This window comes from Schistocerca nitens, chromosome 10 (assembly GCF_023898315.1).
Source record: "Schistocerca nitens isolate TAMUIC-IGC-003100 chromosome 10, iqSchNite1.1, whole genome shotgun sequence".
NCBI lineage: Eukaryota > Metazoa > Arthropoda > Insecta > Orthoptera > Acrididae > Schistocerca > Schistocerca nitens.
Genome location: NC_064623.1, coordinates 30565854 through 30578801, shown reverse-complemented (window position 1 = coordinate 30578801; position 12948 = coordinate 30565854). Strand labels below are relative to the sequence as shown.

General features: G+C 36.8%; 1 non-coding gene across 1 annotated transcript; it reads left to right on the top strand.

Moving 5' to 3' along the window:
* The first annotated feature begins 9372 nt into the window (after positions 1–9372).
* Positions 9373–9535, top strand: LOC126210759 (U1 spliceosomal RNA). The gene has a single exon (XR_007540740.1). It is a non-coding gene; the product is annotated as a U1 spliceosomal RNA (small nuclear RNA).
* Positions 9536–12948: the final 3413 nt, after the last annotated feature.

Genomic DNA, 12948 nt, shown 5'->3' with positions numbered 1-12948 from the left:
AGGTGCAGTTCTACAAGAGAGTAGCAAGATAGAACTACCTCCAAAAATGTATCCAGCAGTCCATTTAATAAAAAATTTGCCAGGACTCTTAAAGGCCTTCTTATGTGTAGGGGACTAGCATGTCCATCTGTGCAAGCCACATTAGTGAAGCCTCTGTTGCTGCGGTTTACAACTCTGACAGACAGGTGCAGATGTGGCTTCTTTGAGTTACTTAAGTTACATGTAGTGTCTACACCTAGTGGAAATGACATATAAATTGTAGTTCCGTGGATGATAAATCCTGCCAACTCGTGTGTTGCTGGAGGATTATCACTTACAACTGTTTCCTTAATCCTGTCCCCTCCCACTTTCGTTTAAATCTCTTTAATCCGTATCTTTTTTGGAAAGACATTTCCTTAAAGATTTTTAATAATTACTATAAAACTATTGTAATTTTAATCTCATTTAAAGGGTGTAGAGGTTGATCAGAGTAAAATCGATCTCTCACTAGTCAAAATGTTTCCCCCACCGTGTTAGTGCTACTCACAGACTATATCTTCGTATCTGTCAAATATTTTGTGCAAATGTGACTTTGACATTAGTTTCAGTGGCATTTTGTATCTAAAAACAGACAAATGAGGAAACAGGCATTCAGAATTGGTTAATTCACTACTTTCAAGGCAACAAAACAGGATGTCCTTTGCTGTAGTAAAGATAGTGCCAGCACAGTCACAAGTTTCTTCTGAACAGAATTTGAATGGCAGTAACGAATTACCATCATTTGCTGCTGCTACAACCTCTAGAACTTCAGTTGAAGAGTGTTCCAAAACAAACTCATTTGAACATTTTTAGTTACAGGTAGAATTGTAAAATCTGAAATTGTATGGGCTATAAATAAATCCATGTCTCATTCTTCAGTATGAAGTTCTAGGAAAACACCAGACACATTCCAAATTATGTTCTGACAGCATGAGTAAAAAAAAAAAAGTTACACAAGTAAAGTTGTCAGTATAAATTACTCATGGACTTGACCCTCCCTCATTTCAAGATTCTCATCTTGATTCTTTTGTGTGTTATATAATGAGAGTTTAAACAAACTTGTCTAAAAGTGACAGATGGCTTTGTTGGTTCATTTCTGAAATGAACAAAATTAGTTGTATCTAGAAGATATTTAGCATCTAAATATTTGAATTGTGCTGCATCTTCTGATTTACAGTAAAATTTCCTGGAGGGTCAGAATGCTTTGAATTTGTCACCTAAGAATATAATGCAAATTTCAATGGCTGGGCAAATGTGAACTTGAAGATGTTGCATGATTTGCAAGCATTTCTAATCAGTGAAGAATATAATCAACCACAAACATTTTACTGTGGAATTTACTCATTTCATATAGTAAATGGAGGTTTGAAAACTGCTCATAATAAAAGTGGTTGGAATGTTCATGAATTTCTTAGGGTGATTTGGTACTTCATGAAGGATTTTCCCTCAAAGGGGACAACTCTCTTATATTTCAGTGGGTTTCCCAAGTTTTCCTCTCATGTTTTGTTCTATAGGATAGGTTGGAAAAATTGAAGTTATGGAGAGAGCACTTGAACTTGTTCTGCATTTGAAGAAGTGTGTTAATGACGTATGTAAAAGACCAACTGAAAGTAGAAAATTTGAAAAAATTAAACATCACTTAGAAGACAAATTCTTTGCAGAAAACATGAGTTTCTTATGTCATTATCAATTGAACTTCAGGAGTTTTTTACTGAGTATCAGTCAAATGACACTCTATTCCCCTTTGTGTACAAAGATTTGTTCAGTTTAATATAGCATTGCTTGGTTTGTTTATAAATAAATAAATCTTCTGCTACCCGTCATGATTTTCTTTATTTTACTATTCGCACAACGCGTTTTGAGAAATAATTCCCATTTTCAAGTGCGTTTTTATGGTGTGTGTTAAGCCATTTCTTTTGATGTTGTCAGTGTGTGTGAGTCTGCTTCGTTTTGTTGACTTTTACTGTAATACATAAGAAACACGATGTTTAGTTGGGTATCAATTCTTTCTGTGAGGTTAGTGGCTAAAGTTTGAGAACAATTTGTACTTACAATTTTCTAATGGTCCATTTGTGTAGAGAGTCACACACACTTAACATCACACACAACTTGTACATTTTACACATCGAAAGAAAGAATTGATACCCAACTAAAAATCGTGTTTCTTATGTATTACAGTAAAAGTCAACAAAATTAAGCAGACTCACACACACTGACAACATCAAAAGAAATGGCTTAACACACATTATAAAAACGCACTTGAAAATGGGAATTATTTCTCGAAACGCGTCGTGCGAATAGTAAAATAAAGAAAATCGTGACTGGTAGCAGAAGATTTATTTATTTATAAACAAACCTATTGTATCTACAGTCGCAGGCTTTCAAAAACCATTTATAATGGATCAAATCAGATAGCATTGCTTGGTTCATAAAGAAAACTGTTACAGAAATAGCAACAAATTCTAGCAAATGTTACCAAAGCATGTAATCATAAAACAAGTCATGATAGTGTTTTGAATGAAGACCAGAAAAACAATAAGTCTCCAAGGTAAGAAGTGATCAATATTTCTCAGTTTTCCACCAGAATATCCAGCTCATAAGAAATAAAGTGAAACAACAAGAAGTGGAACTACAAACTATTGACAGCTCACTGTTTACATAACGGAACATTGGTGTAGGGGATCTGAAATCACACATGTAGCTCTAAGCTCTTATGTATTACAGTAAAAGTCAACAAAATGAAGCAGACTCACACACACTGACAACATCAAAAGAAATGGCTTAACACACATCATAAAAATCTAGCATGCCATTATAGTATAACCACTATGAGAGATGGTGAATCACATATATACATGGTGAGCACAGAGTCTTGCCCGGATTATAACAATTTATTACAGAATAGCAATTTTGACATAATAATTTACATTTGATGCTTTTACATAGGTTTGTGTTACTAGTTTTTTTAAGACCACTTACGTTAGTAAACCTCAACAGTAGCTCAGAGAATGTCGAGGCGGAGTGATAAAATTATAAAAAATCCAGAAAACAGAACAAAAGTAGCCTGGAAAGTCATCAAACAAGACACACATAGAAAAAAAGACCAAACAGGTAAAAATAGAATTATAGCACAATGGTACCACAATAAAATTGTGAACCAATATTTCAACAACATAGCCACCAAGCTACAGTGCAAATTTGACAAAATAGAGCAGGTACAATCACTGAACTATGTTCCAAACACAATGACGCTGTGACCCACCACTTCAGAAAAAATAAGCAATGTTGTTCGGAACCTAAAAAATAAAACATCAGCAGCTATAGGTGAAGTACCCGTGTGCTTGCTGAAGGACTGTATTGACAGTATCAAAGACCTTTAGCACAAATCATAAATGAATCATTCACCATATGTTGTTTCACGGAGGCACTAAAGCATGCAAAGGTCCTGTCCCTACATAAGGAAGGGGACCCCAAAAATATAGAAAATTATAGGCCCATCTCTTTACTGTCATCATTTTCAAAAGTAATGGAAGCCATAATGAAAATTAGATTCATGATGTCCTAACAAAATACAATTTCCGTGTAAAGAACAGTTTGGGTTCAGGCTTGGTAAAAGCACACAATCAGCTATATCTCATTTTACAGATATTGTTCCGGAAGTGCTAGGTAAAGGAGATCATGTAACTGGCATCTTCCTTGACTTCAGCAAAGCCTTTGATACAGTAGACTGCACAGTTCTGTTAACCTCGAGGCTCTATGTATAAGAGGTGTAGCAAATAGTGGTTTTGTACATACCTAAAAAAACAAGAGTGCAACAGGTAGAGATCTCTCAAACTAACTCCAGTCATGCCATAAAACATATTTCTGACCCAGAATACTTAGTATTGGAGTCTCCTAAGGAAGTGTGCTTTGCCCAACACTCTCCTTGATATGTATCCAAAAATAATTCGTTAAAAGTGAAAGATGAACTCAGAATGTGTATCACAAACAAAATTTCTATGCTTGCTTGTCACAACTAAAATGGAATGCGCGTGTTACTGCCCTTGGGAAACGAATAGCTTCATCATGCTTTGCACTTAAGAGTAATAAGTTCTGAACGTAGTAACTCATGCACCAGAACAACATATTTTGCATATGTTTATTCTGTAATGATTTGTGGAATAATGGTCTGGGGTAAAAATGAGCAGAATGGTCTGGGGTAGAAATGAGCAGAACAGACAATCAGTCTTTAAGCTACAAAAATGGGCTGTATGGATTACAACAAAAAGTAGCAAGAGACTCATTGCACTGAGTTGTTTGAATATATGGAAAACTTGACTGCTGCATGTGAATACATGTTGAAAACAGTGATCCATATTTAAAAAATCCATTGATCAGCACTCAACAAACAGATCTCTACACCAACATGGACCCAGATCCAACCACCACTTACATCTCAATAGAAAAAACAAAAAGCCCCAAAACAATGTGCTATATAATGGAATTAAATTGTGCAGTAAACTAGCACAAGAGATCAAAGACAAAAGTGAAACATATGCCTTCAGGAATACCCTAAAAATTTATCTGTTAGAAAAGTGTTTATATACTGTAAAGGATTACCTAAAATGAAGTGTAAATTTGTTGACAATTATGCTAATGGAACTTCCTGGCATATTAAAACTGTGTGCTGGGCTGAGACTTGACCTTGGCACCTTTGCCTTTCATGGCCAAGTCCTCTGCCATCTGAGCTACCCAAGCATTAGGATTCTGTGCGGTTTCAATTACAGACATTCCTGCAGGAAACTCTTCCAAGAGCTGAGAATACGCACAACAGTATCTCAGTACATTTTCTCTCTCATGTGTTTCTTGTGTAAAAACTATTCCCATTTTGAAATGAACAGCATGTATCATAACTATGACACTAGAGTAAAAATGATCTACATCTTGAACAAAAGAATCTAAGTGTGGTGCAAAAAGGAGTACACTACTCTTGCATAAAAATATTTAATGCTCTCGCTCAGGCAATAAAAATGTCAGTTACTGATCGACCTACTTTCAACTTAAACAGTATCTTCTAAGTAAAACCATTTACTCACTGGGCGAATTTATGTATGAGAATATGTGAATTGATTTTGATCTATTGTAAGTCTGTTCAATGTAATTTGTAACTTTTTACAAAAAATAATTCTTGTAAACATTTTTCTATGTAATATATTATTCATTGCACAACCTATTATTATAAACAAATTTCTAAAATCTATGTAAATGACACGTTCTACACCCAAGCGATTTATCGCTAATGGGTCTACAGAACACGAATGAAATAAATTAAATTTACAGATGATTAAAGACCAAGTAAAAAAGGCGTGTGTAATGTCGCTTCTGAAGATAATTTGAATAAAAATTGGAGGTGTGTTGCCCAGAGCGTCAGGTATTAGATAAAAAGTGTCCGATCATATTTCTGTAAACAATAGGATACCTTAGGGAATAATAATCCAAAAATTTATGAAGTGTGAGTATGAAAACTGTGGACGAATGTGCTATGGCGATTTAAAAGCATAACTGAGGAGCCTGACATCTGAACAAAAGAAGTTGTGCTCAACGAACTAAAAGTAGAAATAAAGAACACTGATGATGCAAAAAATATGAAATTGAAAAAACTCTGTTCTAGTGGATTCTGATTTCTATGAAATTCCCAAATTCGTCTAGTCCGAGGCTTGATCCAGTGTGCAAGAGGAATGAGTGGATATGAAACGAGTCGTAATTATACATGAGAACAGTACTTTATATGTGTTAATCGATACAAATTTTAGTATTGTACACGAACAAAACATGCTCATAATTACAAGCTTTGGCATTTCCTACAGTGAAAAAGAGGTACAAAACAATCAAACAATAAATTACAATTATTCCACATTACAAGTTACAAATTTGATCGAATTGAAATACTTCGTTTGAAATTAGGAATAGATAATTCAAAGGAGTATATAAGTCGCTAGTTACTAGCTAACAAAATTTTATTGCCAGCCTCAACGCTGCGCAAAAACTAAAATCTCGTCGTGACCTCCTGAAATCTGAGACAAAACGTTGTCATCACTTTGTCTTTCTCGTACCTCTGTTGTTCATATAATTTTTTTATTACAGTCGCTCTTGCATTTTCCTTTTCCGTCGCCTTTTTATCACAATAAACGCAACACAGACTCACAAGCAACAGATAGAGTTTCGTCGTAGACTGCTTACGCAATGACGCAACGTGTGGATAGAAGAACGCCCAAGCGTACTTGCATTCTTTCCAACAACTTCATTCTCGTGCGTCTGCGATTGCGCATGACTAAAGAGGCATCGCGCGAACATAGCTTAATGGCATCAAAGCTAAAACAATTCAATTACGGTAGTCGTGTAGCAAGACAATACTGAAAGAAAAGACATGAAATTGATAAGTAGCATTGTGAGCCATTTGAGCGTAAACGCTCGGAAATTATTGTTCGGACTGAGAACATCAAAATGCAAGAATTGTGTCAGAATGCAACTGGTACGATACTACTACATGTTTATAGCCTGACAATAATCACTGTTTCTAATTAAAGAACAGAAACTGACAATTTTTGAAGTCTCGGAATGGCCCTATGAGTAAGAATTAATACCCCTGCGCTTGTTTATTTCTCTCAATGTTGGATGCCCTGACAGAGCGCACAACCTTGAAGAACAAAAAAGCAACTCGACGTATTGTTGAGTTGGGCAAGGTGGTGGAGACTAAAATGGAACCGATGAGAACAGTGTTGCGTTTGGTTTAACAGTGATGTGAAGATCGAGGAGTAACATCGTACTGCTTTTGCTTAGTGATCTGTGCGGCTAAGGTACAGTCTGAAAATACTATAAAAATTTTCTTATCTGTAGTCATTTAGGTTGTAGTTAGAGCAATCAGTAGCTCGTTATTTAAATGCATTCATCGTCCTTAAGAAAGCACGAAGCGTGGTAGGTTCGCTATATGTTTATAATTGTTTTGGTCAGTGATTATATGTAAATCTACGGTACCTTGTTGTGAAAGAAATTATGATAGCATGTAGAAGTTGCGTTTGTTAACTTAGCCGGCTGGGGTGGCCGAGCGGTTCTAGGCGCTACAGTATGTAACCGCGCGATTGCTACGGTCGCAGGTTCGAATCCTGCCTCGGGCATGGATGTGTGTGATGTCCTTAGGTTAGTTAGGTTTAAGTAGTTTTAAGTTCTAGGGGATTGATTACCTCAAAAGTTAAGTCCCATAGTGGTCAGAGCCATTTGAACCATTTGTTGTAACTTAGTGTGGTACAGGTAAAGTGAATGGTCATATGATTGCAGTTGATTTGAATAAATTGTGGGTTGAGTTTGAACCTTGTAAACATTTGGGTTTCTGAAATAATTTACTAGTTGAGCCAGTCAAGATTTTGTGTTGCAACTCGTAAATGATGCAATGAGAGCAGCTTAATTAATTGGCCTTACGTAATGTAAACCATGCATACTGAATAGCATTTCAGTAACAGTAACTACTGGAAGTTGGGGTAGCCGAATTCCACTTACGCTGTGTGTCCAAATAAGTACGGATATATGCTCTCTTTAAAATATTACTGACTGGCAGTTGAGCTATTTTTGTAGGATGTCAAAAAGAAACACGTAAGTCTCAGCTTGAAATCAGTGAAAATTTGACTGATCAACAGTGCAGCGCAGAAAGTTGTGTGCTATTTTTCTCTGTAATTACGTAAGTTGAGATTGGAAGCTTTTTTTTTTTTTTTTTTTGTGATGACGACCCTATATACAACTATGAACATACACTGAAGATAATAAAATAAATGAAACATTATATATCATAAGAACTGTAGCAGTCATCCATGTTTGTTGCGTAACAAGTACACAGATAACTAGAAATGCTTGGACACCTACTAACCAATTTTTTTAGTTCGTGTAATAACAATATATTATTATTATTATTTATATTATTATTGTTGTTTTAAAGCATGTTATATAATTTGTTTAACTCAGTGAAACCTTGAAAACGCTGTACTGATCTGTTTGCTGATGGAAACGCTCATATAAGCCACCCTGCTTAGCTTCCCATGAATAGCATTTCAGGTAAACACATCGTCAAAACTTATTTGCCCAAAATACTGCCATGCAGTTGTTTTAAACAGCTATAACAGTAACAAACTTTACAACTTCATGAGTTATACATTATAAAATCGAAGTGTGCGCTCACAGTTACCTTCCATTAGCTCTACGACGTTGAACGTGGATCTGCAGGCTAGTGCTAATGCGCAATAGCATTAAATGGAGGGAATGCTGTATTTCTTGCTCTCTCTACATCATTCTGCTTTTTTTTAAAGTGGAATTCTTGTCGTGCTTTTCCTCAGCTTACTGTGATTTGCGTCATTTCCCACAATACTGTATTCTCCGAAAGCTAGCTGAAAATTTTTAAGATGTACTTGTATATAAAAGACTAGTAGCTTTTAGTAAATTATGGATTGAGAGGGATGCAATTCTGGGGTTGTCTTTTACCCCTTTCTATCTTTTGGTGGACGAGTGAGACGTAATAGGAGAGGATACGAAACCAGCTCAATAACACTCGTTACGAAGTTGAATTATCTGTGGTGACTAATTCCTTTGTAGATACCAAGAATATCTTGCTATTCCTCCACATTATCAATTTACGTAGTACAAGTGCCGTAGTTAATAAGCATCATACGTTTTCTTAACCTCTCGTTCATTAAAAAGCAAAGAAAAATGAACTTAGCAATAAGAAACTTGTGCCAGACATTTGTTCAGTTCATATTTCGAGTTTTCTTCGTACTAGAAGCTACAATATTTAGTAGACACTTTGGATAAAATTTATTTATTCATTTCTAAGACCCCCAGCAAGTGCTGATCCAACATTTGATAACTTCTATAACAGTGAAGTGTGCGGTGTTTGCTACAGTGCAGAGTGATACAGGTACGAAGCTTTCATTGCGAACGTGTAAGAAATGTTCGTACCAGCTGAACAGAATACAACACAGCATGGAGTTTACGAGAGAGAGAGCGAACCACGTATTGCCGGGGAGGGGGAGTGCGACAACGAGCGAATGCGCTGTATGTGCGATATGGGCGACATCTGCCGTGGGCACGAAGAGTTTGTTGACCCAGTTCGTTTGAACTCGGCACTACCAGATTACTGTTTTTGTTAGATGGAGCCGACTGTCCGTTCGGAACACGATAGAGTAATACCGTAGGAAGACCAGTGCAGTTCTCTCTCGTTACATGTTGTGTGTGTCGTGGAGTAGATCACTTGTAATGTAAATATTGATACGCACTCGATTCGTATAATGCGTAGTATAAGAGATAAAGTACCGGATTTCTGCCAGTGTAGGCATACTTACCTGGCACAGGGGATACCGTGATCATGAAGGCGGTTCCTCCAGGACGAGGCTCTTCCATTGCACTTCGGTTGGGCTGACCCCTGCGATTACCCCTAATGTGGGTAACTCGGGTGCATAATTTTTGGTAGTCGGGACTGCGTTCGCGCAGACCCGGTCTAATCATAATCGAAACTTAATTTGCGGTAGTTGTTATTTATTCACGTTTTTTTAAATTTCAAACTTATGTTATGATACCTCATTTTCCTTCATATTTTTAATTCAATTTGGACTTCGTTTGTGATAACGATGCATTCATTTCACGTATTTACAAATTCCTTTAGGCGTTTGTTAACGTTATGTCTTTCCTCAAGCACGGTCGATGCCATTTTGAGTGATCCGTGTTTTAAGGGGGTAGATACAGTTACTGCATTGCAAATATGGAGTGTTTTGTTGTCTCCCTCCCTCCCCCAGGATACAAGAGAATACTATGGATTTATTTATTTATTTTATTGTATTTTTTAGAGGTATAGATGCTCTGGCAACAATGTAAACAGATATTTCAGTTAAAATATAGGTTGATAAATTCTCAATTATCGATGAAAATTTAACAATGCAAATGTGCATGTTATCACGGTTTTCGTTATAGAACAATAAGTATTCAATATCTTGCATTTATTTTAATTTAGAATTTAGGTATAGTACACAGTTATAACATTATCTAGAATCATCAAAGTTGTCATTGTGTAAATGTTTTTATTAAAAAGTAATATATAAATAGCTATTCGTTCAAAATATACAACCATAAAAAAAGGAGGCTGTATACATGGAAGAAGCCTGGAGATACCGACAGGTTTCAGATAGATTATATAATGGTAAGACAGAGATTTAGGAACCAGGTTTTAAATTGTAAGACATTTCCTGGGGCAGATGTGGATTCTGACCACAATCTATTGGTTATGAACTGCAGATTGAAACTGAAGAAACTGCAAAAAGATGGGAATTTAAGGAGATGGGACCTGGATAAACTGAAAGAACCAGAGGTTGTAGAGAGTTTCAGGGAGAGCATAAGGGAACAATTGACAGGAATGGGGGAAAGAAATACAGTAGAAGAAGAATGGGTAGCTCTGAGGGATGAAGTAGTGAAGGCAGCAGAGGATCAAGTAGGTAAAAAGACGAGGGCTAGTAGAAATCCTTGGGTAACAGAAGAAATATTGAATTTAATTGATGAAAGGAGAAAATATAAAAATGCAGTAAATGAAGCAGGCAAAAATGAATACAAACGTCTCAAAAATGAAATCGACAGGAAGTGCAAAATTGCTAAGCAGGGATGGCTAGAGGACAAATGTAAGGATGTAGAGGCTTATCTCACTAGGGGTAAGATAGATACTGCCTACAGGAAAATTAGAGAGACCTTTGGAGAGAAGAGAACCACTTGTATGAATATCAAGAGCTCAGATGGCAACCCAGTTCTAAGCAAAGAAGGGAAGGCAGAAAGGTGGAAGGAGTATATAGAGGGTTTATACAAGGGAGATGTACTTGAGGACAATATTATGGAAATGGAAGAGGATGTAGATGAAGACGAAATGGGAGATAAGATACTGCGTGAAGAGTTTGACAGAGCACTGAAAGACCTGAGTCGAAACAAGGCCCCGGGAGTAGACAACATTCCACTAGAACTACTGATGGCCTCGGGAGAGCCAGTCCTGACAAAACTCTACCATCTGGTGAGCACGATGTATGAGACAGGCGAAATACCCTCAGACTTCAAGAAGAATATAATAATTCCAATCCCAAAGAAAGCAGGTGTTGACAGATGTGAAAATTACCGAACTATCAGTTTAATAAGTCACAGCTGCAAAATATTAACGCGAATTCTTTACAGACGAATGGAAAAACTGGTAGAAGCCGACCTCGGGGAAGATCAGTTTGGATTCCGTAGAAATGTTGGAACACGTGAGGCAATACTGACCTTACGACTTATCTTGGAAGAAAGATTAAGAAAAGGCAAACCTACGTTTCTAGCATTTGTAGACTTAGAGAAAGCTTTTGACAATGTTGACTGGAATACTCTCTTTCAAATTCTGAAGGTGGCAGGGGTAAAATACAGGGAGCGAAAGGCTATTTACAATTTGTACAGAAACCAGATGGCAGTTATAAGAATCGAGGGGCATGAAAGGGAAGCAGTGGTTGGGAAAGGAGTGAGACAGGGTTGTAGCCTCTCCCCGATGTTATTCAATCTGTATATTGAGCAAGCAGTAAAGGAAACAAAAGAAAAATTCGGAGTAGGTATTAAAATTCATGGAGAAGAAGTAAAAACTTTGAGGTTCGCCGATGACATTGTAATTCTGTCAGAGACAGCAAAGGACTTGGAAGAGCAGTTGAACGAAATGGACAGTGTCTTGAAAGGAGGATATAAGATGAACATCAACAAAAGCAAAACGAGGATAATGGAATGTAGTCAAATTAAGTCGGGTGATGCTGAGGGAATTAGATTAGGAAATGAGACACTTAAAGTAGTAAAGGAGTTTTGCTATTTAGGGAGTAAAATAACTGATGATGGTCGAAGTAGAGAGGATATAAAATGTAGACTGGCAATGGCAAGGAAAGCGTTTCTCAAGAAGAGAAATTTGTTAACATCGAGTATAGATTTAGGTGTCAGGAAGTCGTTTCTGAAAGTATTTGTATGGAGTGTAGCCATGTATGGAAGTGAAACATGGACGATAACCAGTTTGGACAAGAAGAGAATAGAAGCTTTCGAAATGTGGTGCTACAGAAGAATGCTGAAGATAAGGTGGGTAGATCACGTAACTAATGATGAGGTATTGAATAGGATTGGGGAGAAGAGAAGTTTGTGGCACAACTTGACTAGAAGAAGGGATCGGTTGGTAGGACATGTTTTGAGGCATCAAGGGATCACAAATTTAGCATTGGAGGGCAGCGTGGAGGGTAAAAATCGTAGAGGGAGACCAAGAGATCAATACACTAAGCAGATTCAGAAGGATGTAGGTTGCAGTAGGTACTGGGAGATGAAGAAGCTTGCACAGGATAGAGTAGCATGGAGAGCTGCATCAAACCAGTCTCAGGACTGAAGACCACAACAACAACAAAAAATCATAAATCATTCATTTTTCTTCACATCATGGTATAGTGAGTGTTCACTGAAAATTAGAAGATAATATGAATATTACATGAACCGAGAAAATCTACTTTGAATTTGAAAATCTTTTTACTGTACCTTAATATAAGAGTTTTTTTAACTAAAACTGCCCAGATGAATAAAACACTTCTTGCTCCTCTTCTTTCCTAGCTTCATTTTGTAACTGAGCCTCTTCCTTGCTTTTCTTAATTCCTTCGTGGACCGTTTTGCCTTTTTTTGGGAACTGCTTATTCTCTGCATGTCTTCATTCCTAAAATATATTATCATGTTGTGGTCCACAGGTACTTCCAATCTCTCAAAAACCTTTAATCTGCCATCCATACCATCATTGAAAGTAACCACAGCATCATAAGTCCCAAATTGTTCTATTCTCCTTCCATAAAAGCCAGTCTTTGGGCAAACTTTCCAAATTTTTGAGTGGAATGGCTCATT